Genomic DNA, 26,974 nt, shown 5'->3' with positions numbered 1-26,974 from the left:
TTCTAAGTATTTACCAAGAGAAATGAGAACATTTGTACACACTTACTATACACATACTTTCGGAGCAGTCTTACTCAAAATAATTAAAAACTGGAAACAAGCTGTGGCCATCAACAGGAGAATGGTAAATAGAGGAGTAGTCACGCAAAGGAACAGTACTCAGGAGCAAAAATGAATGAGCTACTGATAGATGCAAAAGCATGAACAGATTTTAACAATGTTATGATGAAGAAAAAAAGCACATACTTAAATACAGGCACAAAAGAGTACATACTGTATGATTTCGTTTATATGAAATTCTAAACATCAAAACTGATCTCTAATGATAGAGAGCAGATGAGTGGTTGCCCGGGGCAACAGCTGGGCATGGGGTTATCTGTAAATAGGCACTAGGGTACCTCTGGGAGATGATGGAAATGTTATGCAATTTGATTGTTCTGGTGGCTGCCTGGGAGTTTACATTTTTGAAACGCATTGAAAACTGGTGCACTTTAAAGGGTGCATTTTATTGAGTGTAAATCATACCTCAATACAGTCTTTTAAAAAACTCTTCTTTAAATAAATAAAACTTCTGTTTGAACCTTGAAACAAATGTTCAAATTTCTTTAATTAGAGAACATTTAGGAGTGCTAAAAGAAATAAGGGTTTGCTTATTTTTATCAGCAGTATTTAAGAAAGACGCAAGATGGCGATGTTACTCCAAGAAAGCATATACTCCCCCGGCCTCCTCTCAAATCAGGTTCTAGGCCCAGCACTTTCTTCTCCAGGGGCTTTCAGGAGTCTTTTCCAATATACCTAATTATTGTCTACATTCCAACTATGCCAACAGATTCTTTAAATATCTCCAGAACTTTTAAAGTTCTTCTAAGCATTAAAAATTTTTCTATTGTTGTCAAAGTCAAAATTGAAATAGTTCACGATCAATAAGATTGTTGTTAGGAAGATTTATGTCTACTACAAGTTGTTACTAACCAATTGAACTGTCTGAGATTTGTCTTACCTCTAGAAAAAGTGCCTGCATTTCGAAAATAATACAGTCATCCCTCGGTATCTGAGGGGATTGGGTCCAGGACCCCTGTGGATACCAAAATCCAAAATCTAGGGATGCTCACGTTCCTTATATAAAATGGCAGAGTATTTGCATATAACCTACACACAAACTCCCCTATACTTTAAATCATCTCTGGATTACCTATAGTACCTAACACCATGTAAATGCTATCGTTATGTAAATAGTTGCTTATAAGTATAATATACATGCTTTGTAAATAGTTGCCAGCTTGCAGAAAACTCAATTTTTGCTCTTTGGAACTTTCTGGAATTTGTTTTTTTGAACATTTTGGATCGTGGTTGGTCGAATCCCCGGACGCAGACCCTATGGATACAAAGGGCCTGCTGTACTTTGATTTGTATTTCAGACAGTCAGCCACTAGGGGGCAGTACAGAAACATAAATAAGATACCAAAATGCAATGTGGAAAACGCCAGTGGAATTGTGTGGTTATTACGCTATGGGCACCGGGTTTAGCGTAGGAACCAACTAGATCTTCTACAAAAAGAGACTAAAATGAGATGATTAGTGAGCACCAAAAAGCATTCATTCTATCAGAGTAAAGGGTGAAAAGAAAATGAATACATTTCTAGAAACCATTTATTTGATTCAGAATTTTTTTGTTTAAAACATTATTTCTCAGTAATAGAGTGTCGAGGAACTCTCCTGAAGATAACTGTAATCTCGACATAATATATTTTAAACACTACATGAAGACGTAGGAGAGAGAGGAAAAGCAGGCAGATTCTGCAGGGGGGTGGACGGGGAAGGAGAGAGGTCACTTGGTAAATTTCCCATTTTTATGACTCTTCCCCTGAGAGCAGACCCCAGTCCCAGGGGTGAACCTCGTGATAGTGAAAGCAGAGGCCAGAGTTCAGGGCGGGCACGGTGATGGTGTGAGGGGAGGTGCCCTCACCTGTAGCAGCCCCACACCTGGCCCAGGAGGCGGAGCCCGGGGCTCATCCCTGCTGCTCATCCCTGCCACCGTCGGGGACACCTTGAGCTGTTCATAAACCTCCCTGAGCTTCAGTTTGTTCTTGCAGATCCTGAAGGAAAGCACATCTTTCTCACGGGTTCTTTTTGAGGATTAACGGATAATGTGTACGGGGCCTGGCACATCGCAGTTCGGTGAGTGCTGTCTGCTTCCCACTTCTCTTTTGTGGCTTACATGGAATCTTGTGACTAATTCTCAATTTCTGAGGTAAAGTCTGGTGGCCAACCCCGCAGTCAGCTTGAGACTCTGGTCCTGAACTTTTTTTATAAAGGGCCGTGAGAAAAGAAAAAAGCTTCTCACAAGCTTAGTCTATCTTCTCATCCCCCTTTTAAAATGCAGGTTTGAAGAATAATCTGCCACATTTTTGCAGTGAGTGCTAGCTTGCGGGACCCCCTAAAAGCAGCCCTCAGATGACAGCTGCCTGTAAGGAACTGCAGGAGTTAGCACTTCCCGGGAATGTTTCAGAACCACTGCCTGTCTCCAGCTTCCTGTCACCCTGCACCCTCCAGTCTTTGTTCATCTTTATTTCCTGTGGCCTCCTACTTTCTTCTTGGTGGTTAATTTTACAGAATTTTGAGCGATCGTGTGCACCAGCTTTTAAAAGGGCTACAGCCCCTCTCTACTCTGGAATCATCTGTGATTCGCCTTGTTCCCACCTCTCCCATCCCACCAACACTCACTGCAGGTCCCGTAATTAGACTAAGCAGTCTTTGCCCCTCTACCTTTCCCCACTCCCCTGGACCACGGTGGTAGCCTCCTAACTAGTTCCCTGCTTCCCTCCATGTCACCTGCATGCCATTCTCCTCCAGATCCAAGAGTTAAACTATTAAATATGCTTATCAATTTTTATTAATCCTTCACTTTAACTTCTCCCATAGCTCCTTCTTTTTTTTTTCTTTTTTCCCATAACTTCTTATTCCAGTTAGAACAAAACCTCATCTCCTTACCAGTCCCCTGATTACTTCTCTGAAGTCACCCCTAATACTCTTTCCCTCATTCACTGTGGTGCTCGATTTCTTTCTGTCCCACAGACATTTCAATCTCATCCTTTCATCCAAGCCACTGTTCTTGCTGTTCCCTGTGTTTGAATGTTCTTTCTCTGCTGGGCTGCCTGCCCTTTATCACTCCCGCTTTGACTCTGTTACCATCTCGTCCAAGAAGCCCTTCCTGACTGTCCTGCCTAGGTTGGTCCTGACCCAGCCTCAGTCCCTCTCGATCCAACTGCACTGTTCTGCTTCCTTCACAGCACTTATCACTATCGGAAATTGTATCTCTATCTATTTATTTGTTGCAGCACCATCCAGTTCAGATATAGAGTTTATTGAGAAAAACCTTCAAAGAAGTAGTAGAAGCAGATAGAATCTCCTTGACTCTTGTTACTTGTCAGAGCTTAGGCCGGGTATAGATATGTCCCATGGCCAAGGTACCAATGAAGAAGGACAGTCCCCTGCAATGTTCCATACATTTGTGGTGAGTACTTTGTGGATGAGGGACAGGGTCAGAGAACATCCTTGAGATCACGTAAGTTCCCTGGCTGGGGAAGTAGCTTTGATGGAAAGGAGGATGCTCCAGGTCATGGAAACTAGTAATTAGCCCATCCTTCTGTTAAACTGGCTCAGGTCTCCTTCCCAAGCTCTCTGCTCAGCCACCAGAAGTGGGGAGGGCCTGAGCAGCGGGGCCCATCGGCTCTGTCTCCCCATAGAGCCAGGGATGCTGTCTGTCTTGTTTGCCGCTAGAACAGTACATGGAAAGGCACATAGAAAGGTAAACAAAAAATAATTTGTTGAAGGAATAAAATAATAATAGCATGAGTAATGATGAAGTAAATGACTGAAAAAGGAACTGAAAGTTAGAAGGAAAGGCCATATTTACTTGAAGTTATGTCTCGGTAGTGACAGAGGCCTGCTAGGGAGATGTCTGAATTTACGGCAGTGCTGTAACTGGGAGCAGAAGCCACAGGTGCAGGGCAGTCACTGCTGTGACTCCAGCTATTGCTCTTAAATACACAGCCAAGCTCACGTCATGCTGTCCATACCTCATTTATAGAATTCTAATCGCCAGCTTGACGTGCACTGTCTCTTAAATCAGCGGTGCATTCATTGGTATTGGAACCAAAGTTTCATGATCATTTTTGTAAGAGGAACAGATCGGGATTTGGGGGGAGACATCTTCCCAGTGTCTCTGTTTCATCCTAAGACTGTTTTCTTCATCTCAAACCACGACCACATCTGCCCTGGATTGCTTTTGGCAACAAGAGTGATAATGAGGTCATTTCCACTACAATAGGGTCATTGTTGGTAATGCTTATTGCGTCGTGATCAGTTTCTGGAATGCTTCTAAATCAGCAAAGTTAGAAAAAAATTATTAAATGAAGGAAGAGTATATGATGAGCTAAATCCTGAGGAGTATGACTAATAGCACAATGTAAAATCCTCAAGTTCTTGATTAAATTCAGGTCTTGAGGATTTCTCATTATAACAAAGTTCCCTGGGGTTTAAGTCAGCATTCTAGTTTTACTTATTTCATAAATATCAATCCTTGGGGTGGATATTATTGACTCATAAAATTAATAAGATTTACTTTCATAATGTTGATAAAAATCTATAAAGTAGGCAAAACAAATCTTTTGCAGGCTCTACCGTGACCCATTTCTGGGGTCATTTTCCTCTACCAGTGTAATATCTGTTTTCAGGGCTCTTAGGGACTAAAGAATGACACATAATGGAGAAATTACACAAGTTATTTCGCTGTGTATTTCTAGAAGTCAAGTTATCTGCTGCAGTAATTTTAAAGCAATTTTCTTAAACTAACAGTTAGCTTAATACAATCATAAACTCTTACATTTTACACCCTTGGCTGACTAGTCCTTAAAATTCTCTTCCACATCATCTTTCCCCATTTCTATTCTACTCTCTTCCTGTTCCTTCTCGGACTATTTACTGATTGTTTTCTTGCTGTGATCACCTCCTAAACGTTAGTGAAACTCCACATTCAACCCACTGGTCTTCTCACTGGCCTCCAAGTCCCTCTGTCCCCCACCAAACCCTTTGTAATTTCATTTCAATATTGTGATAAACATCATCTACTTTCCAGCCTCTCTCACTTACCACCACTTTCCATACCCAGTCATCAAGCCTCATAGTATATATTTCCTTAGAACCTTTCCTATCTTTTCCTTCCTCCACATCTTCATTCTACCCAAAATCACTATAATCGCAGGTCTCTCTAAAGCTCGGTAGTCACTCAAGGTTCACAGCCACTGGGAGGCAGCAGTGCTGAATCCTTAGGTCTCTTGAGGATTGGCCTCAGGTCCACTCAAGCCCTCTTGTATGAAGCATGACCTCTTCACTATAAATAAGGCTCTAAGTTGATTATGCTAAAATTATAGGGAATATATTGGGATGAACGCAAATGATGCTAGCAGATACTTCTTAATATAAAGAATTTATAAGAATTGGGGAATAAAAACCATAGGAATGAAAGCTGTGAGCCTGGCATCCAGAAAGGATGGGGGAGGGGATGAGTGGGAAACCGCAGCTGGAGTGGCCTGGGGTCAGATTTCTGCCCCACCGTCAGTTTGACAGTGGGCGAGATACTTACGTGATTTTTAGCTTTTCCTGATCTGTTAACTGGAGATAGGAATATCTCCACTCAAAGAGGTATTTTGACAGTTAAATAATATTGTATATAAAGTTTCCATCCTGGAAACTTGCATGTGGTAGGTTCTTATCAAATCATAGCTATTAATACTTATAGGCACAGCACTTACGCACTTGAAAAGTAAAATATCAATAATATCTTTAACTAATGGCTTAAGGAAATAATTATCAAAATGCCATAAAGAAATGCACATTATCTGTCAAGGAAGAGTGCTGATAGCCATTCCTAAAGGAGCCTGGCGTGTCTGTAATGGAGAGAAGTTATAGGCAGGTCACCCTTACCTTAGACAGGGCAGGACCACGTACAAAATGTTGTTTGACACTTCAGCTTCTGCAAAAAAAGTTTGCCACACACAGCAAGGAAAGTATAGAAGGTTTGCAGATTTTGGTGGTCTTTAAATAAAGTCAGTCTAAGGGTCAACCTCTCATCTCTGCCCAGTGACTTCTAAGTTTGAAAGCATTTTCCAGCTACTATCAATTATTTAAGAGAAGTACTGGGGGAAATATAGATAAATAAACCATCGTACATTGCCACTCCCTGGACCACCAGACTCACCTGGCTGTGAGCTGGGTGGGGAGGGCAGAGGTGGTCAGGAGTTGCCATTCATTTGTGTCTACTGCAGACAACAGTAAGAGAGATTGCCACTCGATGGGATTGTAGAGATCCTTTAGTCGAGCATTTCATTTACCGAAGAGGAAACCCAAGCTCAGGCCGGCTGAGCTGGGCACAGTCAGGCAGCTGCTGAATGGCAGAGCCGGCCTGGAGCCCAGTTCTCTCAGCTCCTGGTCCAGAAGTTCCTTCCACTGCACCCCAGCTGCTGCTTTTCAGCATTGAGGTTTGGGGATTGTACTCATTCAAATGCAAATGTTTTGTGTGCTTCTTTAACAGGACATTCTTTTGTCTTACTTTACCAAGTAGGGTTTGCTGTACTGAGTAAATGAGTATAGACCTGGAGGTGTTAAAATCATCAACCTCTTCTAAAGCGTCATTCTTTCCCCTTTGTTTCTATTTGTAACGTGGAACACTTGCTTCTTTTTTTCCTTGCAGCTTGAATCGAGACAGCCATCCTTATATAACTTGATTTACTTGTTCTAGTGGATGATACAAGTACTGAGGATGAAATTAATGAAATCAGTGTAGCTCACAGGAAGCTCTTGCCCGTCCCCGCTCCCACCCCTCCTTTGGGAATTCATCCAGGGGATTCGTTGAGGGAATTCGTTGCTACGAAACAGGGCTGCAGCTGGGCTCAGTGAGGGGTCTGCGTGGTCTCACAAAAGCGAGCAACGTCTGCAGCTTTGAGAAGGTTGGAGATGTTAGGGGCCACCCAGTGTTATACCACTGGGAAAAGTTTCCCCGTCTGGAATGTCCCCACGGGCTCCATTCTGCCACCGCGGGCACTCTCTGACTTCCTGCCCAAGACGGAAGCCGTCCTCCGCTTCCATGACAATTGGGGTCATCACCCTGGCTGTCGCACCACTACCCACCCACTTGCCCCCATTCGCACCTGAGGAGTAAGTCTACCTGTAGGATCCCGGTCACCACCAGGCACATGAAGTAATTCATGATCAGAGTGAAAGGGAATCACACCCAGCACTGGCGGTGGTCAGGCGGGACAAAAAAGAGGCTGCAGCTACCAGGGGGAAGAAGAGAAGAGGAAGAACCAAGGCTGATAATAAGTAGATGCCAACATGGCCACACTTTTGTTAAAATACTGCAGTATTTCCAAGTGGCTGGTAAATGGTCCCTGCTCCAAGCCTTCACAACGCCCTGTCACTCCAGCCAGTCAAGGCTAATGTCTGTTTCATTTTAATGATTGGTGCCTGTGTCCTAGGCAGTGGATAAATATGTTAAATATTACCCCTTAAGAGAACTAATACTAAAAGTGTGGCAAAAGGACACACTTGTATCTACCTTTAATTATTTTACTCCAGAGAGGAATTTCCATGAGGTACAGTCTCTCATGGAAAATGGAAATACGTAGAAATACTGTTCTAGTTGGTATCCTTCATCATTTAACTCTGATGCGGAAGATTCTGCTTTTACTTTCCTTCCTTGGCAGAAACATCCAGCAGAGAAAACTTTCAGCTCTGGCTCCCGTGAGCCATTCGACAGGGCCTGGTCCTTAGGAAGGAGGAGAGGCACGAACCACCCGGCCTCTTGTCTGGAGTGGCACCAGGATGTCCCAGGACGTATCCATAGGGAGGGGAGGGAGGCACTTATAAGTTCTCAGGCCCAGTGTGGCTCCCTCCCTGAAATCAATGGCTCACGTATAGAAGTATGGTTCAGCCACAAACTAATTAAAAAGGCATCGCTGGCATCTTGCAGGGACCTCGAGAGAGACTCGGAACCCAGAGCAGCCCTTCTCCAAAGCCCCTTCCTTCACCCCCTTCCTTTGCACCCTGGATCTGCCCTCTGGTGGCAGACCCGTCCCCCCCAAGCCCCTCCTCCTCTCACATCCCCTTGCCTTACTTTGTAGACTGATAGCCTCTCCTGGCCCTCCTCTGTTCCTCCTTGTCTCAGGTCTCATTTCTCCTCTTTTCTCCATGTTTTGAAGATCCATAATCCAAAAGGTCCACAAATTACCTGGCAGAGGACGTAGAGTAAAATGAAGAAATCTTCCTCTGTCTGGGCACAGAGGAAGTGAAGGACCAATAGAATTGGTGCTTATGGGTCCATTTTGCTTTCAGAAGATTCAGGAAGTTTTGAAAAAGCCCAAACTTTGAAAACGTCAGTTTTTATGCATTTCAGAAGCTTAGGCTTGACCGTCCTAAATTTTTATTGCCTAGAAAATGATGGTGGTGCGTAGTTACTAGGAGGGGCAGTGCCTCAGGGAGGAGACTCATCTGAGGACATTAAGTCAGTCATCTAAGCAAACCACTTCCTGTGAGTAACATAAATTAATTCTAGTATTGGTGAGGGAATCGGGGTGATAAGGAAACCCTGTGGGGGCTTCAGACACAACCCAGAACTCCTGTAGCCTGTGCCATTAGCCTGGGTGACTTACCAGTCTGGTTTCAGCAACACCTGTAGTCCTTCCTACCTTGTGCATGTCTTCTGTTTGAATTTTCCATATACTATTTTAAACTCTTAAATGAAACTTACAAAATAAAATCACCCATAATCCTAACACACTAAAAGAATTGTATTAACTCTCCAGTGTGCTATTTTAGTGTTCTTCCATAACCATATAAATGTTACCATACCCTTTAAATATTATCTCAAATATTTTTCGTGTTATTACATCGTTTTCCAAATTACCATTTTAATAGCTAAATATGTCATTGAGCCACTATGTCCTAATTTCCTTAACCATTCCCTTATTGTTAGATATTTGGTTTGTTTTTATTATTTTACAGTTACAGATAATCCTGCAATTAATACTCTCATGGACCTAACTTTTTCTCCTTTTTACTATTTCCTTAGGATAAATTTTTAGAGGTTAGAGTACTGGTCCAAATTATATGAATATTTCCATAGTCGATTAACGTTCCGTTAGGGCTGTAGCAATTTATACCACTTGCTTTATTATATGTATGCACTCTGTTTGTATGTGTTACCCAGTCTTCTGTTGCATTTTTATTTTAACCCTTCTTTGCTTACAAAAATTTTACATTTCTATGTAATAGAATCTGTTGTTTTTCTCTCATACTTTTATATTGCTTCAATTCTTCAAATGATATCAACAGTTTAAAGTTATAACAAATTCTGCCTTTATGCAAGCTCGTCTGTGATTTCCCTAATATTTAGTTCTTTGATATATTCAGAGATTTCCGAATATGGTTATATATTTACTTTTTCCAAAATACTGTCTAATTTTTACCCAATATAATTTATTAAGTTTCTGCTGTTTCCCACTCATTATCCAGCAATATTTCAATAATCCCACACTGATCTAGGTCAATTTCTGGGCTGTCTATACTTTACCACTCATATGTTTTTCTGTTTTTCAGCCATATTTCTTTGCTTTAAACATGATATGTTATAGCATGTTTCTATATCTGGTTAGAGACTCTTATCTCATGTTATAATTTTTCTCAAAATATTCTTCTCCTGAACCCTGACAATCTTCACTTCTATTTCACTTAAGCAGTTTCTTCTCTTGGTCACACTGTGATTATCCCACCTCTGAAATAATGAGCTTAGATGTCACCGAGCCTGCCGTTCTTTCTCTTTGCCTTTTCTTTTATTCCGAGTAACACTGCTCTTTGTATCACTGGGATGTATATATCATCCTAGTTTCCCAGTTCACTCTATCAGCAAGGCTGAACAGAATGATTGACCATTTTACAATAGTACATCAGCATTGCACTTTTCTTGCTTTCTTATCTTTCCACCAAAGCTGTGTCGTCAAATCCCAACTCCAAAGGAACCCATCTGCCCACATTCTCAGTTTCTCCTTCACTGCCTGGTGCAGCCGGATTGAAATCAAGTGATGGCGGATTGACGTTATGACAAATGCTGTTCGTGAGCATTTAGGATTTGTGCAAGGCTGGTAAGAGACGGGAGTCTCAAATGTAGGTAAAGCCTTGACAAAAGAAAATAAGATGCGTTCTTAAGTCCACAACCTTCTTATGGTCGACATTAAAAAATCCTAGAGCAGATTATTAGAGGCATGTCAGTCACTGAGGAGGAGACTGTGTAGATACCCTGGGGATAAGACATGTGAGAACAAAATTCCTTTTTTGAAAGTAAAATAGGAAACTCTAGAAGAAAAAATAGAGGAGGGGTGATAAAGAGAGGGACAGAGACAGGGGGGACTTGAGGATTCTCATCTCAAATAGAAAAGATCTTTTAGAGTTTTTTAACACGTTATCTTTTTCAAGCCTGACAAAAATCCTTCACTGAAGTGATGACCAGAACTTGCAAAAGAGGGAGAGCTGAGACTCAGAGAAGTTCAGTGAGCTCAAGGAAACTGCACTCACGTCCGCGTGGCGTGAAGCCCTGTTCTCGTCTCCCGTAACATGCCTTTGCGACACTTCTGCAAGATGCAGGAACAGTGACTATGATACTGCCCTAGCCAGGGAAAGCTATGTCTTGTTGAATGAACGCACGGGTCTGATCCCCAGCCCCACAGATGCACCTGCCTGCCGCTTCTCCTGCCTGTGCACGTCACTGGCGCCTCACACCCCATCAGGCTGCCCGGACCTCTCCCCCGGCTCCAGGACTTCCGGTCTCGGTGAGCGCTTCCCCTTCCCGCCTGACTGTTCACGGAGGCCGGGGAGTCAGCTCTTCCTCTCAGCGGCCCCTGCTTTCCCGTCTCCCCGCTGTCCTGCTCCAAGCCCCGCAGCCCCTCTGGACTGCTGCTGCTCTCCTCCCCACGGCGCCTCTCACCTCCCTCCCGTCCGTTCTCTCTTTGAGAGGCTTGTTTCATCATCCCTGTTGTTTAAAACCGTGGAATGGCTTTCTATTGTGGGGGGAAGGAGGGCATAGAGTTCCAAGCCCTCCCCTCAGCCCATGCAGCCCAGCGTGCTCTGGCCTCGCAGCACCCTGTGGCCTCATCTGTCTCCTGCTCTCCACGTGGCCATCACAGACTGGCCTTTCCACACTACCTCAAACCCGCCATGTTCCTTCCAAGCCCAGATCCAGGGCACTTGAATAATTAATGATCCCCTCCACCCCTTTCTGTTTTTCCCATGATGCTTAGATTTTCCTAACCTATTTGAGAACTCATTTGTGATGTTATTGGTTATTGTCTGTCTTCCTGCTCACGAATATAAGTTCCACCAGAACTTATATCTTGCTCACTGATACCAGAGCAATGCCTGGTACACACCAGTTACTTAACAAATAGTTGTTGAAGAAATTGGTTCATTCATTTTAATTTATGACGTATACATGAACAAAGAACATACTCACCAAACTACTGGGTAATACATACCTACAAGAGAATAGGGCATGTGCTGGGTGGTAGAATCATGGTCAAACACTATCAGACTAATAAATACACAGTGCAGTTTAATAGGGACTAAATAAAAAGCCTGCTTTTGGGTCCAGAAGGTAATAGAAAAACAGGATAATGGGATGAAATGACATGCTTAGAGGGATTATGAAAACTACTTTAGGTTTTATTTAAGAGTTGGGGTTTTTTTCTTTTTCTTTTTTTCTATTAACATCTAGCATTGGTATGGTACATTTGTTATAATCAATGAACCAATATTGATATATTATTAACTAACATCTATAGTTTACATTAGGGTTCCTCTTTGTGTTGTGTAGCTTTATAGTTTTTTTTTCAAATTTTTATTGGATTATAGGTGAGTATAATTGGAGTATAGTTGTTGTGTTAGTTTCTGCTGTACAACAAAGTGAATTAGTTATACATAAACATATATCCACTCTTTTTTAGATTCTTTTCCCAAATAGGTCATTACAGAGTATTGAGAAGAGTTCCCTGTGCTATACAGTAGGTCCTTATTAGTTATCTACTTTTTATATAGTAGTGTGTATAGGTCAATCCCAATCTCCTGATTTATCCCTCTCCCTGCCATTCCCCACCCCCAGGAACCATAAGTTTGTGTCTACATCTGTAACTCTATTTCTGTTTTGTAAATAAGTTCATTTGTACCATTTTTTTTAGATTCCACATATGAGCGATATCATATATTTGTTTTTCTCTGTCTGACTTCACTCAGTATGACAATCTCTAGGTCCATCCATGTTGCTACAGATGACATTATTTCATTCTTTATTATGGCTGAGTAATATTCCATTGTATATATGTACCACATCCTCTTTATCCATTCCTCTGTTGATGGACATTTAGGTTGCGTCCATGACCTGGCTATTGTAAATAGTGCTGCAGTGAACATTGGGGTGCATGTGTCTTTTTGAATTATGGTTTTCTCTGGGTATATGCCCAGTAGTGGGATTGCTGGGTCATATGGTAATTCTATTTTTAGTTCTTTAAGGAACCTCCATACTGTTCTCCATAGTGGCTGTACTAATTTACATTCCTGCCAAAGGTGTAGGAGGGTTCCCTTTTCTCTACACCCTCTCCAGCATTTATTGTTTGTAGATTTTTTGATGATAGCCATTCTGACTGGCGTGAGGTGATATCTCATTGTAGCTTTGATTTGCATTTCTCTAATAATTAGCAATATTGAGCATCTTTTCATGTGCTTTTTGGCCATCTGTATGTCTTCTTTGGAGAAAAGTCTATTTAAATCTTCTGCCCATATTTTGATTGGGTTTTTCGTTTTTTTGATATTGAGCTACAAGAGCTGTTTGTGTATTTTGGAGATGAATCCCTCATCAGTCACTTCATTTGCAAATACTTTCTCCCATTCTGTGGGCTGTCTTTTCATTTTGTTTATGGTGTTCTTTGCCATGCAAAAGCTTTTACGTTTAATTAGGCCCCATTTGTTTATTTTTGTTTTTATTTTCATTATTCTAGGAGGTGGATCAAAATAGATCTTGCTTCGATTTATGTCAGAGAGTATTCTGCCTATGTTTTCCTCTAAGAGTTTTATAGTATCCAGCCTTACATTTCAGTCTTTAATCCATTTTGAGCTTATTTTTCTGTAGGCTGTTAGGGAGTGTTCTAATTTCATTCTTTTACATGTAGCTCTCTATTTTTCTCAGCACCCCTTATTGAAGAGACTGTTTTTTCTCCATTTTATATTCTTGCCCCCTTTGTCATAGATTAATTGATCATAGGTGCTTGGATTTATCTCTAGACTTTCTATCCTGTTCCATTGATCTATATTTCTGTTTTTGTGGCAGTACCATACTGTCTTGATTACTGTAGATCTGTAGTATAGTCTGAAGTCAGGGAGTCTGATTCCTCCAGTTCCATTTTTTTCCCCTCAAGACTGCTTTGGCTATTCGGGGTCTTTTGTGTCTCCATACAAATTTTAAGATTTTTTTGTTCTAGTTCTGTAAAAAAATAATGCCATTGGTAATTTGATTGGGATTGTATTGAATCTGTAGATTGCTTTGGGAAGTATAGTCATTTTCACAATATTGAGTCTTTCAATCCAAGAACATGGTATATCTCTCCATCTGTGTCATCTGTGATTTCTTTCATCAGTATCTTATAGTTTTCTGAGTACAGGTCTTTTGCCTCCTTGGGCAGGTTTATTCCTAGGGATTTTATTCTTTTTGATGTGATGGTAAATGGGATTGTTCCCTTAATTTCTCTTTCTGATCTTTCATCTTTAGTGTATAGGAATGCAAGGATTTCTGTGTATTAGTTTGGTGTCCTGCAACTTTACCAAATTCATTGTTGAGCTCTTGTAGTTTTCTGGTAGCATCTTTAGGATTCTCTATGTATAGTATCATGTCATCTGCAAACAGTGACAGTTTTACTTCTTCTTTTCCAATTTGGATTCCTTTTATTTCTTTTTCTTCTCTGATTGCCGTGGCTAGTACTTCCAAAACTATGTTGAATAAAAGTGGTGAGAATGGACATCCTTGTCTTGTTTCTAATCTTAGAGGAAATGCTTTCAGTTTTTCACCATTCAGAATGCTGTTTGCTGTGGGTTTGTCATATATGGCCTTTATTATGTTGAGGTAGGTTCCCCCTTTGCCAATTTTCTGGAGTTTTTATCATAAATGGGTGTTGAATTTTGTCAAAAGATTTTTCTGCATCTGTTGAGATGATCATGTGGTTTTTATTCTTCAGTTTGTTAATGTGGTGTATCACACTGATTGATTTGTGTATATTGAAGAAACCTTATATCCCTGAGATAAATCCCACTTGATCATGGTGTACGATCCTTTTAATGTACTGTTGGATTTGGTTTACTAGTTTTTTGTTAAGGATTTTTCATCTATGTTCATCAGTGGTATTGACCTGTAACTTTTTTTGTGTGTGATAACTTTGTCTGGTTTTTGGTATCAGGGTGATGGTGGCCTCGTAGAATGAACTTGAGAGTGTGCCTTCCTCTGCATTTGTTTGTAAAAGTTTTAGAAGGATAGGTGTTAACTCGTCTCTAAATGTTTGATAGAATTCACCTTGAAGCCATCTGGTCCTGGACTTTTGTTTGTTGGAAGTTTCTTGATCACAGTTTCATTTTCAGTACTTGTGACTGGTCTGTTCATATTTTCTGTTTCTTCCTGGTTCAGTCTTGGAAGGGTGTACCTTTCTAAGAATTTGTGCAATTCTTCTAGGTTTTCCCTTTTATTGGCATATAGTTGCTTGTAGTAGTCTCTTATGATCCTTTGTATTTCTGTGGTGTCACTTGTAACTTCTTTTTCATTTCTAATCTTATTGATTTGAGTCCTCTCCCTTTTTTTCTTGATGAGTCTGGCTAAAGATTTATCAATTTTGTTTATCTTCTAAAAGAACCAGCTTGTAGTTTCATTGATCTTTGCTATTGTTTTCTTCGTTTCTATTTCATTTATTTCTGCTCTGATCTTCATGATTTCTTTCCTTCTACTAACTTTGGGTTTTGTTTGTTCCTCTTTCTCTAGTTGCTTTACGTGTAAGGTTGGGTTGTTCATTTGAGTTGATTCTTGTTTCCTGAGGTTAGATTGTATTGCTATAACCTTCTCCTCTTAGAAGTGCTTTTGCTGCATGCATCCCATAGGTTTTGGATCACTGTGTTTTTGTTGTCATTTGTCTCTAGGTATTTTTTGATCTCCTCTTTGGTTTCTTCAGTGATCCATTGCCTATTTAGGAACATATTGTTTAGCCTCCATGTGTTTGTGTTTTTTACAATTTTTTCCCTGTAATTGATTTCTAATCTCATAGTGTTGTGGTCAGAAAAGATGCTTGATATGATGTCAGTTTTCTTAAATTTACCGAGGCTTGATTTGTGGCCCAAGATGTGATCTACCCTGGAAAATGTTCCTTGTGCACTTGAGAATAAAGTGTATTCTGCTGCTTTCAGATGGAATGTTCTATAAATATCAATTAAGTCTTTCTGTTCTAATGTGTCATTTAAACCTTGTGTTTCCTTATTAATTTTCTATCTGGATGATCTATCCATTGGTGTAATTGGGGTGTTGAAATTCCCCACTATTATTGTGTTGCTGTTGATTTCCTCTTTTATGGCTGTTAGTGTTTGCCTTTTATATTGAGGTGCTCCTATGGTGGGTGCATATATATTTACAATTGTTATATCTTCGTCTTGGACTGATCCCTTGATCATTATGTAGTGTCCTTCCTTGTCTCTTGTAACAGTCTTTATTTTAAAGTCTATTTTTTCTGATATGTATTGCTACTCCAGCTTTCTTTTGATTTCCATTTGCATGGAATATCTTTTTCCATCCCCTTACTTTCAGTCTGTATGTGTCCCTAGGTCTGAAGTGGTTCTCTTGTACACAGCATATATATGGGTCTTGTTTTTGTTTCCATTCAGCCAGTCTATGTCTTTTGGCTAGAGCATTTAATCCACTTACATTTAAGGTAATTATTGATATGTATGTTCCTATTACCATTTTCTTAAATTTTTTGAATTTGTTTTTGTAGGTCTTTTTTCTTCCCTTCCTCTTTTGCTGTCTTCTCTGATGGTTTGATGACCATCTTTAGTGTTGTGTTTGGGTTGCTTTTCCTTTTTCGTGTGTGTATCTACTGTAGTTTTTTGGTTTGCATTTCCCATGAGGTTTTGATATAACAGTCTATATATATATATCAAGGTTGTTTTAAGTTGCTGGTCTCAATTTCAAATGCAATTCCCATTTCCTGAATTTGTATTCCCCTCTTCTCATGGTAGCTGGTTTTGATATCATATTTGTGTGTGGATAATTTCCTCCTTTTACTGTATGTTTGCCTTTACCATTGAGCTTTCCCATTTGTGATTTTCTTGTTTCTAGTTTGGCCTCTTTTATTCCCCTGCCTCGGGAAGATCCTTTAGCATTTGTTGTAAAGCTATTTTGGTGATGCTGCATTTGCTTAGCTTTTACTCGTCTGGAAAGCTTTTGATTTCTTCCTCGAATCTGAATGAGAGCCTTGCTAGGTAGAGTATTCTTTGTTGCAGGTTTTTCCCTTTCATCACTTTAAATATATCATGCCATTCCCTTCTGGCCTGCAGAGTTTCTGCTGAAAAATCAGCTGATAACCTTTGGGGATTCCCTTGTATGTTATTTGTTGTTTTTCCCTTGTTGCTTTTGATATGTTTTCTTTGTCTTTAATTTTTGTCAGTTTGATTAATATGTGTCTTGGCATGTTCCTCCTTGAATTTACCCTGTATGTGACTCTCTGAGCTTCCTCAACTTGGGTGACAATTTCTTTCCCATGTTAGGGAATTTTCGACTATAATCTCTTCACATATTTTCTCATGCCCTTTCTCTTTCTCTTCTTCTTCTGGGACTCCAATAATACGATTGTTGGTCCATTTAATGTTGTCCCAGAGGTCTCTAAGAATGTCCTCATTTCTTTTCATTCTTTTTTCTTTGTTTTGTGTCAGTGATTTCCACCATTCTGTCTTCCAGCTCACTTATTCGTTCTTCTGCCTCAGTTATTCTGCTGTTGATTCCTTCTAGTGTATTTTTCTTTTCAGTTATTGTGTTATTCATCTCTGTTTGTTCTTTAAATTTAAATCTTCTATCTCTTTGTTATTTCTTTTATCTTCTCAGTCTGTGCTTCCATTCTTTTTTCAAGATTTTGGATCATCTTTACTATCATCATTCTGAATTCTTTTTCAGGTAGCTTGCCTATCTTCTCTTCATTTAGTTGTTCTTATAGTTTTTATCTTTCTCCTTTATCTGCAACATATTTCCTTATCATCTCATTTTGTCTAACTTACTGTGTTTGTGGTCTCCTTTCTGCAGGCTGCAGGATCATAGTTCCTCTTGCTTCTGGTGTCTGCCCCCTGGTGGGTGAGGTTAGTCCAGGGGCTTCTGCAGGCTTCTAGTGGGAGGAACTGGTGCCTTCCCTCTGGTGGGTGGAGCTGGGTCTTGTCCCTCTGTTGGGCAGTTCCCTATCAGGGTATGTGCTTTTTTTTTTTTTTTTTTTGCGGTACACGGGCCTCTCACTATTGTGGCCTCTCCTGTTGCGGAGCACAGGCTCCGGATGCACAGGCTCAGCAGCCATGGCTCACGGGCCCAGCCGCTCCATGGCACGTGGGATCCTCCTGGACTGGGGCACGAACCCGTGTCCCCTGCATCGGCAGATGGACTCTTAACCACTGCGCCACCAGGGAAGCCCAGGGTATGTGCTTTGGGGTGGCTGTGAGCATAATACTTTAGGCAGCCTATCTGCTGATGGGTGGGGCTGTGTTCCTGTCTTGCTGGTTGTTGGGCCTGAGGAGTTCCAGCACTGCAGCCTGAAGCTGTTGGGTGGGGTCAGGTCTTGGTGCTGAAACGGGGTCCTCCAGGAGCGCTCATGTCGATTACTATTCCCTGGGGCCTCTGCTCCCAGTGTCCTTGCCCCCACTGTGAGCTGCAGCCCACCACTACTTCCCCAGGAGGCCCTGCAAGGCCCAAAGGTAGGTCTAGCCCCGGTTCCCCAGGTCCCAGTGTACGTGAGACCTTGTGTGCACCTCCCAGAGTGGAGTCTCTGCCTCTCCCAGCCCTGAGGAGCTCCTGCACTCAACCCCCACTGGCCTTCAAGGCTAAATGCTCTGGGCGTTCTTCTTCCTGATGCCAGACCCTCAGACTGTCTTGGAGGACTATTTTTAAGTGGGAACGATGCTGTGTAGCCTGCATGGGTTTAATTTTTTTCTTTTTCTTTTTTTTCTTTTTTTTTTTGGTACAAGGGCTGTTTTTAGTATGGATGTCTGCCACCACTTTCTTCAGTGTATGCTGGCCTTTATCCCCTTGACAGGGGTTTTGATTGGTGTTGTGGTGACCAGAGCCTACACTGGGTATTGAGCAGGGCCTCCCGTTTGCTCTGTGGTTGTCACTGCCCTGTCAGAGGTGTAGTCTGCTCCCTAGTTGTTGCAGTAGAGGCCCCCAGATCTGTTTCCTAGCTGTGTTTCTGATCTGCGGTGTGAGGTATGTGCAATTGGAGCACTCCCACTGCGAGAGAAGCCACTGAGTATTCCTCCTTTGGAGCTGTTCACCTGTGGGTGTGCTCTGTTGTGGCGCCTTTCACCTGTTGTGTGAGCTCTCAGATTACACTGTTGTTGGCACTGCTCTCTGCTCCACCTTATCTGTGGGTGAGCCGGCAATTGGCCCTGGTGTCTCTCGAGCATTGTTCACACCAGGCCACCAGCATAGATCCACTGAAGTCAGGTTCCAGAATTGCAGTAATCATGGATCTGGACCCACTGTGGGAGTTATGATGCAGCTCAGAGTCCGGCCTGGCCCAACCCTGGCATGTACGTGCCCACAAAGTCCATAGCTGTGAAAGCAAGACCGGTCTCAGTTGCAGGAGCACTTGTTGTCCGTTCAGATGTTCCGCAGGCACTGAGTTTACCAAGCCAGTCGTGGTGGGGTTTAATCCAAGGTTAGTGGCCGCGGCTCTTCTTCCTTAGTCACACAGCCCCTGGGGCTCAGCTTTGGTTTCCGCCACACCTCTGCGTGTGGACTACCCTCAGGTGTCTGCTCCCTGCACAGGCAAGGGGGTGGAGGTGGCAACCGACTGGGGCTCATGTGCCCACTCAGGTGGGAGGGAGAGGAGGCGGCGACGGAATGAGGCACACGAACCTGCTCTGGTGGGAGCCCCTCCTAGTGCCTGCAGAGGCAGGGGCCGGCCCCTGGGGAGAGAGGCCGCAATGGCGACCCAGTCACTCAACAATGGCCCTTTGCTTGTACGGCAGACCAGGCTTCCTCCGGGAGCTTTTCTGGTTGCAGAGCTCCTCTCTCCTTTCCCCTCAGGCTGTCTCTGCACAGCCCACAGCAGTCCTCTCCCCAGGTTTGCTCTCCAAACTCCATGTTGCAGCACCCAGCCCCTGCCCATACCTCTCAGGCTGGGTCATGCAGCGCTGTGGCATGACCATCTGTGTAGGTCTCACTCTGTCCTGCCTGCCACAAACTGGGTGCTCTGCTCTCCTCAGGGCCCCCAAAGCTCCCCTTCTGTCTCAGCTGACCTATTCCGCAGTGAGGGGCTTCCCCGGGTGCGGGAAGCTCTCCGCTCCTTCAGCTTCCCGACAGGGGCACAGGTCCTGTCCTACTTCCTCTTTTCTTTTTTTTTCCTTTTCTCTCTTTCGTCCTGCCCAGTTACACATGGATCTTTCCTTGTCCTTTTAGGTTTCCCAGGCCCTCTGCTTGTGCTCAGCAGGTGCTCTGTGAGAATTTCCATCTGTCAACGTACTCTTCATGCGCCTGTGGGAAGAGGTGAACTCCACGGCCTCCTACTCTGCCTTCTTGACTCAGCCCCCCCTGTAGTTTTGACAGATGCATAATGTCATTTATCCACCACCATAGTATCATACACAATAGTTGCACTGCCTTAAAAATTCCCTGTGCTTCACCTGTTCGGTCCTCTATCCCCAGCTCCCAAACACCGGCAGCCATTGGTCTTTTCACTGTTTCTGTAGTTTTGCCTTTTCCAGAATGTCGTATAGTTGGAATCATATCGTGTGGAGTCTTTTCAGATTGGCTTGGCTGCGCCTCTGGTTAATTTTTTTGAGAGTTCATTGATGCATAACATTGAATTAGTTATACATGTACAGCATAATGATTTGATGTAGGTATATATCGTAAAATGATTACCCCAATAAAGGTAGCATTCATCACTGCACATAGTTACAAATTCTGTGTGTGTGTGTAATGAGAACTTTTAAGATAATCTCTTAGCAACTTTCAAATATACAATACGGTATTGTTTCCTACAGTCACCGTGCTGTATGTGATGTCTCCAGGACTTATTTATTTTATAACTAGAAGTGACTACCATTTGCCCACCTCTACCCCCTGCCTCCGGAAACCACCCAGATTGGCTTCTTTTACTTAGTAACCAGCACTTGAGATTTCTGCATGTCTTTTGGTGGCTTGATGGCTCTCTTTTATTGCTAAATAATATGTCTTTTTGTGGCTTGATGGCTCGCTCTTTTATCGCTAAATAATACTCCGTGGTATGAACGTATCGTAGCTTGTTTATCCATTCACCTATTGGAGGACATTTGGTTGCTTCCAATTTGGGGCAATTATGAAGTAGGTTTTAAGTTAGTAGAAAGCATGTGACTCTGCTAACACAGCTCTCTAACTGCTCGCCCAGCACAGACTAGTACTAGAGACATCTGCACACGGTGGTTCTACTCTTCTCTGCAGATTTCAGATTAGCTCTTTGACGCTTTTCATGATTATGTATCGAGGAATAAATAGACCTTAAATTCTGAGCCTAATATTTCTTCATAAGCTAGCACATTCAGGATAAAAGCAGCCAAGACAATTAAAAGATCCTTTGAGGAAATACGGAAGGCACTAAGGATATTTTGACTGAAGCAGGAGAACTCAGAGACCCTGCCAAGACATCATAGGGAAGGGGGCTGTCCCTTGTTCTGTGGGACCATGAGAAGCAGACTAGGAGCATGTGTACAAGCATGATGGGGTCAGGTTTTGAGAGGGTGCAGGGATCCCCACCCATGCTGTTGTAGGTATTTCCCCATCTCTCGTCAAGGAGCACGAGTGAGTGGCCATCTGACAATCTAGTCTCAAAATATCCCATTCCTGCTGAATCCCTAAATACACCCCACATAAACTTTATTCCAAAGTTTGTCAATCAAGAAATCTTCTGGGGCTTCCCTGGTGGCGCAGTGGTTGAGAGTCCGCCTGCCAATGCAGGGGACACGGATTCCTGCCCCGGTCCAGGAAGATCCCACATGTCGCAGAGCGGCTGGGCCCGTGAACCATGGCCGCTGAGCCTGCGCGTCCAGAGCCTATGCTCCGCAGTGGGAGAGGCCACAACAGTGAGAGGCCCGCGTACCGCCAAAAAAAAAAGAAATCTTCTGAATAGAAACATTCTAAAACAATATTGAAATTGAAGCCAATAACCCATGTATTTACCTATATCTCAAACGTCACGAGATACCCTTGAAGCTGATTTAAGTTGTTTTTTTAAGTTGATTCTTAAAACCTGTAAAAGAGAACATTCACTATACTGGGGAGTATGGTCTCACCTGTGAGAAGGCGGACCTTGCTTCTCTCTGGGCCCACATGATTTGGTATCCAGAGCATTATCTGTGTCCTCCTAACTTCAGTTCAGAATTCCTCCTGCAGTTTCCATCTGAAGCGAAGCCTTCAGGCAGCCCCCGGTGCTTTTCACTAAGTGCTCTGCGGACCTGTGTGTGGCTCTTTCCGTTGCAGCCCAGAGGCCCCTGCCGTGCACACACTGTCTGATGCCGAGGTCCTTCGCGTCCAGTGAGCCTCTTCTTCAGCTGACTCCCAGCCAGGGCCCGGTGCTTACAACTCCTGAGAAACATTCCTGGCTCTCCTCTGAAACTAAGTTGCTCAGGGCCTTAGTTTCATGCCTGAATCTCACTTCATTTACCAAGACCCCAGTGTTCTGCTATTCTTCCTGATATTCTTAAACTCGATTTACCTTATTGCCCCCTCTCTGCTTCTCTATTACTTTCATACAAGCAGACATCAGGCACTGAGAAAACTGCCGTTCTTCCATGATGTTCTTGTGGGTGGATGTTCTGGTCTGAAGATCTGAGCCCCATTCTTTTTCTGATGCTGGTGTAATCTCATTGTGGCTGAAGCCTGGCTCTGGGTTAGGAAATAGTTTTCCATATTTAAGAACAGTGCCCCCAGGACATGCCTCAACTTTATGAACTCAGCCAGAGCTCCTCATATGAGAGTCATAAAGGCCATTTTGACCCAAACCTATATTTCTCTGGGCTTTAAGGGAGGACTACATAAACTTTAACTTGGCTGTGCAGGTCAGGAAAGTAAATGTCATTGCAAGCCTCCATTTAAGATCAGACTTTATATTTACACCCTCTCTGTCAGAGTAAAGTACATAGACGCAGCAAGTCATGCTTACAGTGCAATCAGTTTAATGGGTTTCTACATTCTAATAAAATAGCAAACATTGGCAGCGTCACCATTTTCTGACTTACACTCGTCAACCTGAATGCATCACAGTGTTATCCTTTAGCTTCATGTTAGAACTTTATTGCATCATTTCACACACACACCCCAAACCCTTTATTTGTTCAGTCAGTTGTGCCAAAATAATCGAGAGAGAGAAGCAGACAGAAAACACAAGGCTGGCCTCGGTGTGACTCTGAAAGTAGTGGCCATTTAACCCCACACCATGCCTGTGTTTTTTTGGAAATTCCCCAAAGTGGTAGACTAGGGAGGCTGACAGAGGGGATTCCAGGGTTTGTCCTGAATGGGACTGTCCCTCGTTTGCTCGGCAGGCTGGAGCGCACGTCCTGGGAAAGTCGCACCGGGGGCTCTGGGAGACCCTCCCAACCTCAGCAAAGATGTAGAGGTTTAAGAGGCTGTGATGGCCTAGGAGCCATCAGATAGAACACAGGGTTTGTGCCAGAATTGCCCCAGGCAGTGGCTACAGAGTTATCTTGGAGACGGATCCTCGCCTCTGAAAATGGATGCGAGGGCACTGCGTTTTGTAAACAATTTCCAGGTTTCAAGGTCTCTGAAAAGTCCACGTCCTAAGCCTCTGAGTTTGTATCCACAGGCCAACCCTTGGGCACCTGCTGATGCACTGTCCCTGCTCTCGGGAACCGGGGCTGGTGCTTCGCAGGTTAAGATATTTTCCACGTCAGCGCTGTTCACAGCTCGGGAAGGTGTTTGTTACCACCGAAAGCTGCAGTAATAAAACGCCAGTTAACAAGGATTAAGCCCACCTTGATACCAGAGGAACCTGAGGAGATGGGCTCCTTCAGCCTATTTTCTCCTCAAGCAGACAGCTTTTTCAAACCATCACAGATGGATGTGCATTTTCTTCTCAAACGTACCCTAAACCCGGAAGGCCACGCTCCAGCATTTTTCTCAAATCACTTTTTTTGAATGAAATCTTTTCTCTTGTATTTGAAGCCATTTGTTCTTCCTCAGTTCTCTGTAAGCACTTAAAAATGCTGACTAGGACTTCCCTGAAAAACTCATTTATTCATTTGTCAGCAGACTCTGATGTGTGCTTGGTGGTTAAAGACTGGTGTAGCGGCAGCAGCGATGCCTGTGCCGACACTGCCCTGTGGGCGCATCACATCTCCAAGAGCAGGGCCCCGTGTGGCTGACCCTATAGCCCCCGTGCTTTTCCTTCTTTAGCTCTGTTCACTCATGCCATCCCCACCTTGCACGGAGATCTCTGAGATTTTGAGTGTAAAGTGCATTTCCTCGTACATCTCACAAAGGTGAGAGTGTATTTTCTAGTTCCTTTGTTATAATTTTCCATAGTCATGGGAACATTGATTTACATCTTTTAAAGCAGTAGCAAACCTAATACTTGGATGTTTCTTTTCAAAATGTGAATGAAGAGTTTGATTCAATAATCAACCCACAAATGTGCTTGGAGATTCTGCTCTGTGAAAGGCATCATTTTCTTGAAATGAGAAAATACGGAAAAATGTTAAGTGCACCATAAAATTCACTGTTTAATTCAATGTTTAGATAATCTGGATATGACATGACTAAAGAATAATTCCCAGAGCTACTTCTGTGCCTCTTTACTAGAGACAGAATGTTGTTTAGTGGTGTAACCTGAGACTCACCAAGGCACTGAGAAAGCAGAGGGTCTGCTTTCAGCTTTGTCTCCAAACAGAAAATTACTTTTCACATCAGTGTTGGATTAAGTAGCTTGTGGTGCCCTTCCTTTGGGTCATTAAATCATTAGTGAGCAATAATGCATCACTGGAAAACTGGCAAAAAGCCTTTCAGGACAGTCTTATGTTGTTGGAAGAGATCCTTTGATAGGCCATGGGGTGAGACCCAAGGGGGGCTCAGGTAACAACACTGGCCTGCCATCGGCCTCTGGGGAGGTAGGTCTGGGCCTCCACTCTTCTCTGTTCCTTCCCAAGCCGTGCTTAGCCTTCTCCTCTAGAAAAGTGCTGGACAAAGCCAGCACGCATTTCAGGGACACCAATAGGAGAGCTGTGCTGAGCACCCACTTTAAGTTTTTTCACTGTCAGTGACATCGGGGTGAGGCTCTCAGTGTCTGGAGGAACCTAGGAAGCCATGTCCTTTGCAGAGTTCTGTCTCAGTGAGGCTATGCTGGGCTTGAGTATATCACCTTACGTTTGTAGGTCTGTAAAAAGTCCTGTATTTGAATTGGTAGAGGTACACTTAAATTTTCCCATAGACACAGTGGTGTAATATTAGGATACGTATTTGGCCAATGGCATCACACAAACTAGTTTTAGTAGACATGCAGGTAATTACGGTTATTCACTCCTTTTACTTGCTTTAGGGTCTAGGTTCTACCTCACATAATCTTCATAAACAAGACTGTGTTATTAAGGAAACATGCCGGAACACAGTTCTAGAAACTTTTCATTTTGTTTTTCCAGAATTATGCAAGCCAGAATGGCATTCCAGCGCCTCTATTTTTCCATTTTCTATCACTGATTATTTTTAAAAGCTGCAAGTTTACTCCCCATTCCTCAACAGAGGCAGATGCCTGCCTCTTACCGTTTCTGCCTGGAAGTGGGGTTTAAGACACTGTCGGAATATCTACTAACCTCCTTGCCCCAGTCAGTGCACCAGCGCCCGTCCCCACCAAACATCTGTGCTGGAGCCTCAGGAGAGATACCGGCTGCCTCTTCCAGAATCATCACACTGCACTCACAAACACAAAGGGGGAGTATTGTCACTACAACCTTTGCCCCTAAAAGACTGCGATACCTTCTGAGGCAGAGACCACTGTCTGTGTATCTTTCTATCCCCCAGGCTTGACACAAAGCTGGTGTTCAATTAAAGTTTTCAAAATGAGTGAATGAAAGAGTGAGGGAGATATTTGACAGAAAAGGCTCTGCAAATGTAGCTTACCTACAGTGGAGAGTTTACCTCATCCAGCCCACATGTCCTTACCACGAGTGGCAACAGCAAGCACCAGACTTCAGGGACTAGCCAATTAGAAAGCCGCTAATGGAAGGAACGGAGCTCTGGGTGAGCGGACATCATGGTACCAAGGCAAGGTATGTTTCTGCCCCGACCCGGGTAGATGCTAACCACTGAAATCGGGTCAAGACGCAAGAAGCTACCAGACCAAAAGCTGCCTAGCTTGCCTGAGTGGCAAGGGAGGGAAGCATGAGGAGTATAGAAGTACTGAGAAAATATTCCAGTATTTTGAATTTTTGCCGAGGGTCCTCTTGCCAGCGGGAAGAAGGTGGATGTGCAGCGTGCCTTGTCCCATGTAAAGTCAGGGGTTCATGGAGGGGGGGCTCGAGAACACTTCGCAAGGCAGGCACACAGGCCTCTGAGGCCACTGCACACCAAAGTGTTCAATGCGATTTTAGCTCCCGATAATTCAGCTTTGTTCTCACATAGGTCCAAAATCACTTTTTTAAAAACAATGGATTGTAGGACTACACCAATAGAAAAATGACAAATTCCCATATTAAGTCACACCTGTACTATGACATGTGGCCAACGGGGCCCTCGGAGCAGGATTGCAAATTACAGGAAAGCATGTGTGCGGCACCTCCTCCCCAGCATCCTGCGCCCCTGTCCTGCTTCCCCATCACTTCCTCTTCGCCCCCCGCCCCAGGGGTGGGTGCTGCCCTCCATGACGGAAGCCTCCTCTCAGCCACGCAGGATGGTTACTGCTCTGCTTGGGTCTCCTTTCCCTGAGCCCACGGATCTCAAGCAGTTGTTAGGAAGAAAGAACGCTCATACTTCTAATCGATTTGTTCACGTTGAGGTGGTAACTGCAGGTTTAGACTTACTGGCAAGGCATTCGCATTTACGAAATGTCTACCCTTCCATGAATCCCTGACTTAGCACAAGGTGTTGGGGGGATGTTTCCAGAGGAGAAGGTTTCCCAGGCCCAGGCCTTTTTCTCACATACAAGGGCGAAAGTCAGCACTTTAGATTGGAAGGCTGTGGAAAGGAATCTGAACTCGGTAGAATCTGGACTATTTCCTCAGTCACTGAACTCTGAACTTGGTTTACTTTCTTCCCTTATGACGGCAGCTCTGAACTTTACTCAGCCTTCAATTTAAGAACCAAAAAGCAAGAGGAGTCGCTGACCTCAAGGAAGTGATCTTGAATTTCTCTCGTAGGAGGGGTAGACTGTTACATGTTGTATAACCATAGCTCATAAAACAAGAAATGGCTTGAATTACATCACAATATAGGATAAGTGGCTAGAAGACATTTTATATTCTTAATTAGGTTCTGTCTGGTTGCGCACATTCACCACTTTTTCAGAACATTTTTGGTGGCCAAATAGAATGGAATTGTTGTTTGTGTTTCAGGCAACTTAGTACTTGGAAGATAACCCCAAATAAAAGAAGAAACAATCATAGATAAAAG

At 43.2% G+C, this 26,974-nt stretch overlaps 1 long non-coding RNA gene across 13 annotated transcripts in view; it reads left to right on the top strand.

The window, feature by feature from the left end:
- LOC132524905 (uncharacterized) overlaps positions 1-26,974 on the top strand; it is a 133,188-nt gene that overhangs the window by 19,208 nt on the left and 87,006 nt on the right. For 12 of the 13 annotated variants that reach the window (XR_009542098.1, XR_009542101.1, XR_009542097.1 and 9 more), the window contains one exon: positions 2,094-2,178. This is a non-coding gene — a long non-coding RNA (uncharacterized LOC132524905). Of the gene's footprint in view, positions 1-2,093; positions 2,179-19,780; positions 20,780-26,974 lie in introns of those variants that run through there. The other variant, XR_009542096.1, reaches the window with a different exon arrangement.

This window comes from Lagenorhynchus albirostris, chromosome 8, assembly GCF_949774975.1.
Source record: "Lagenorhynchus albirostris chromosome 8, mLagAlb1.1, whole genome shotgun sequence".
Taxonomy (NCBI): domain Eukaryota; kingdom Metazoa; phylum Chordata; class Mammalia; order Artiodactyla; family Delphinidae; genus Lagenorhynchus; species Lagenorhynchus albirostris.
This window is presented reverse-complemented; position numbering and strand designations above follow the sequence as displayed.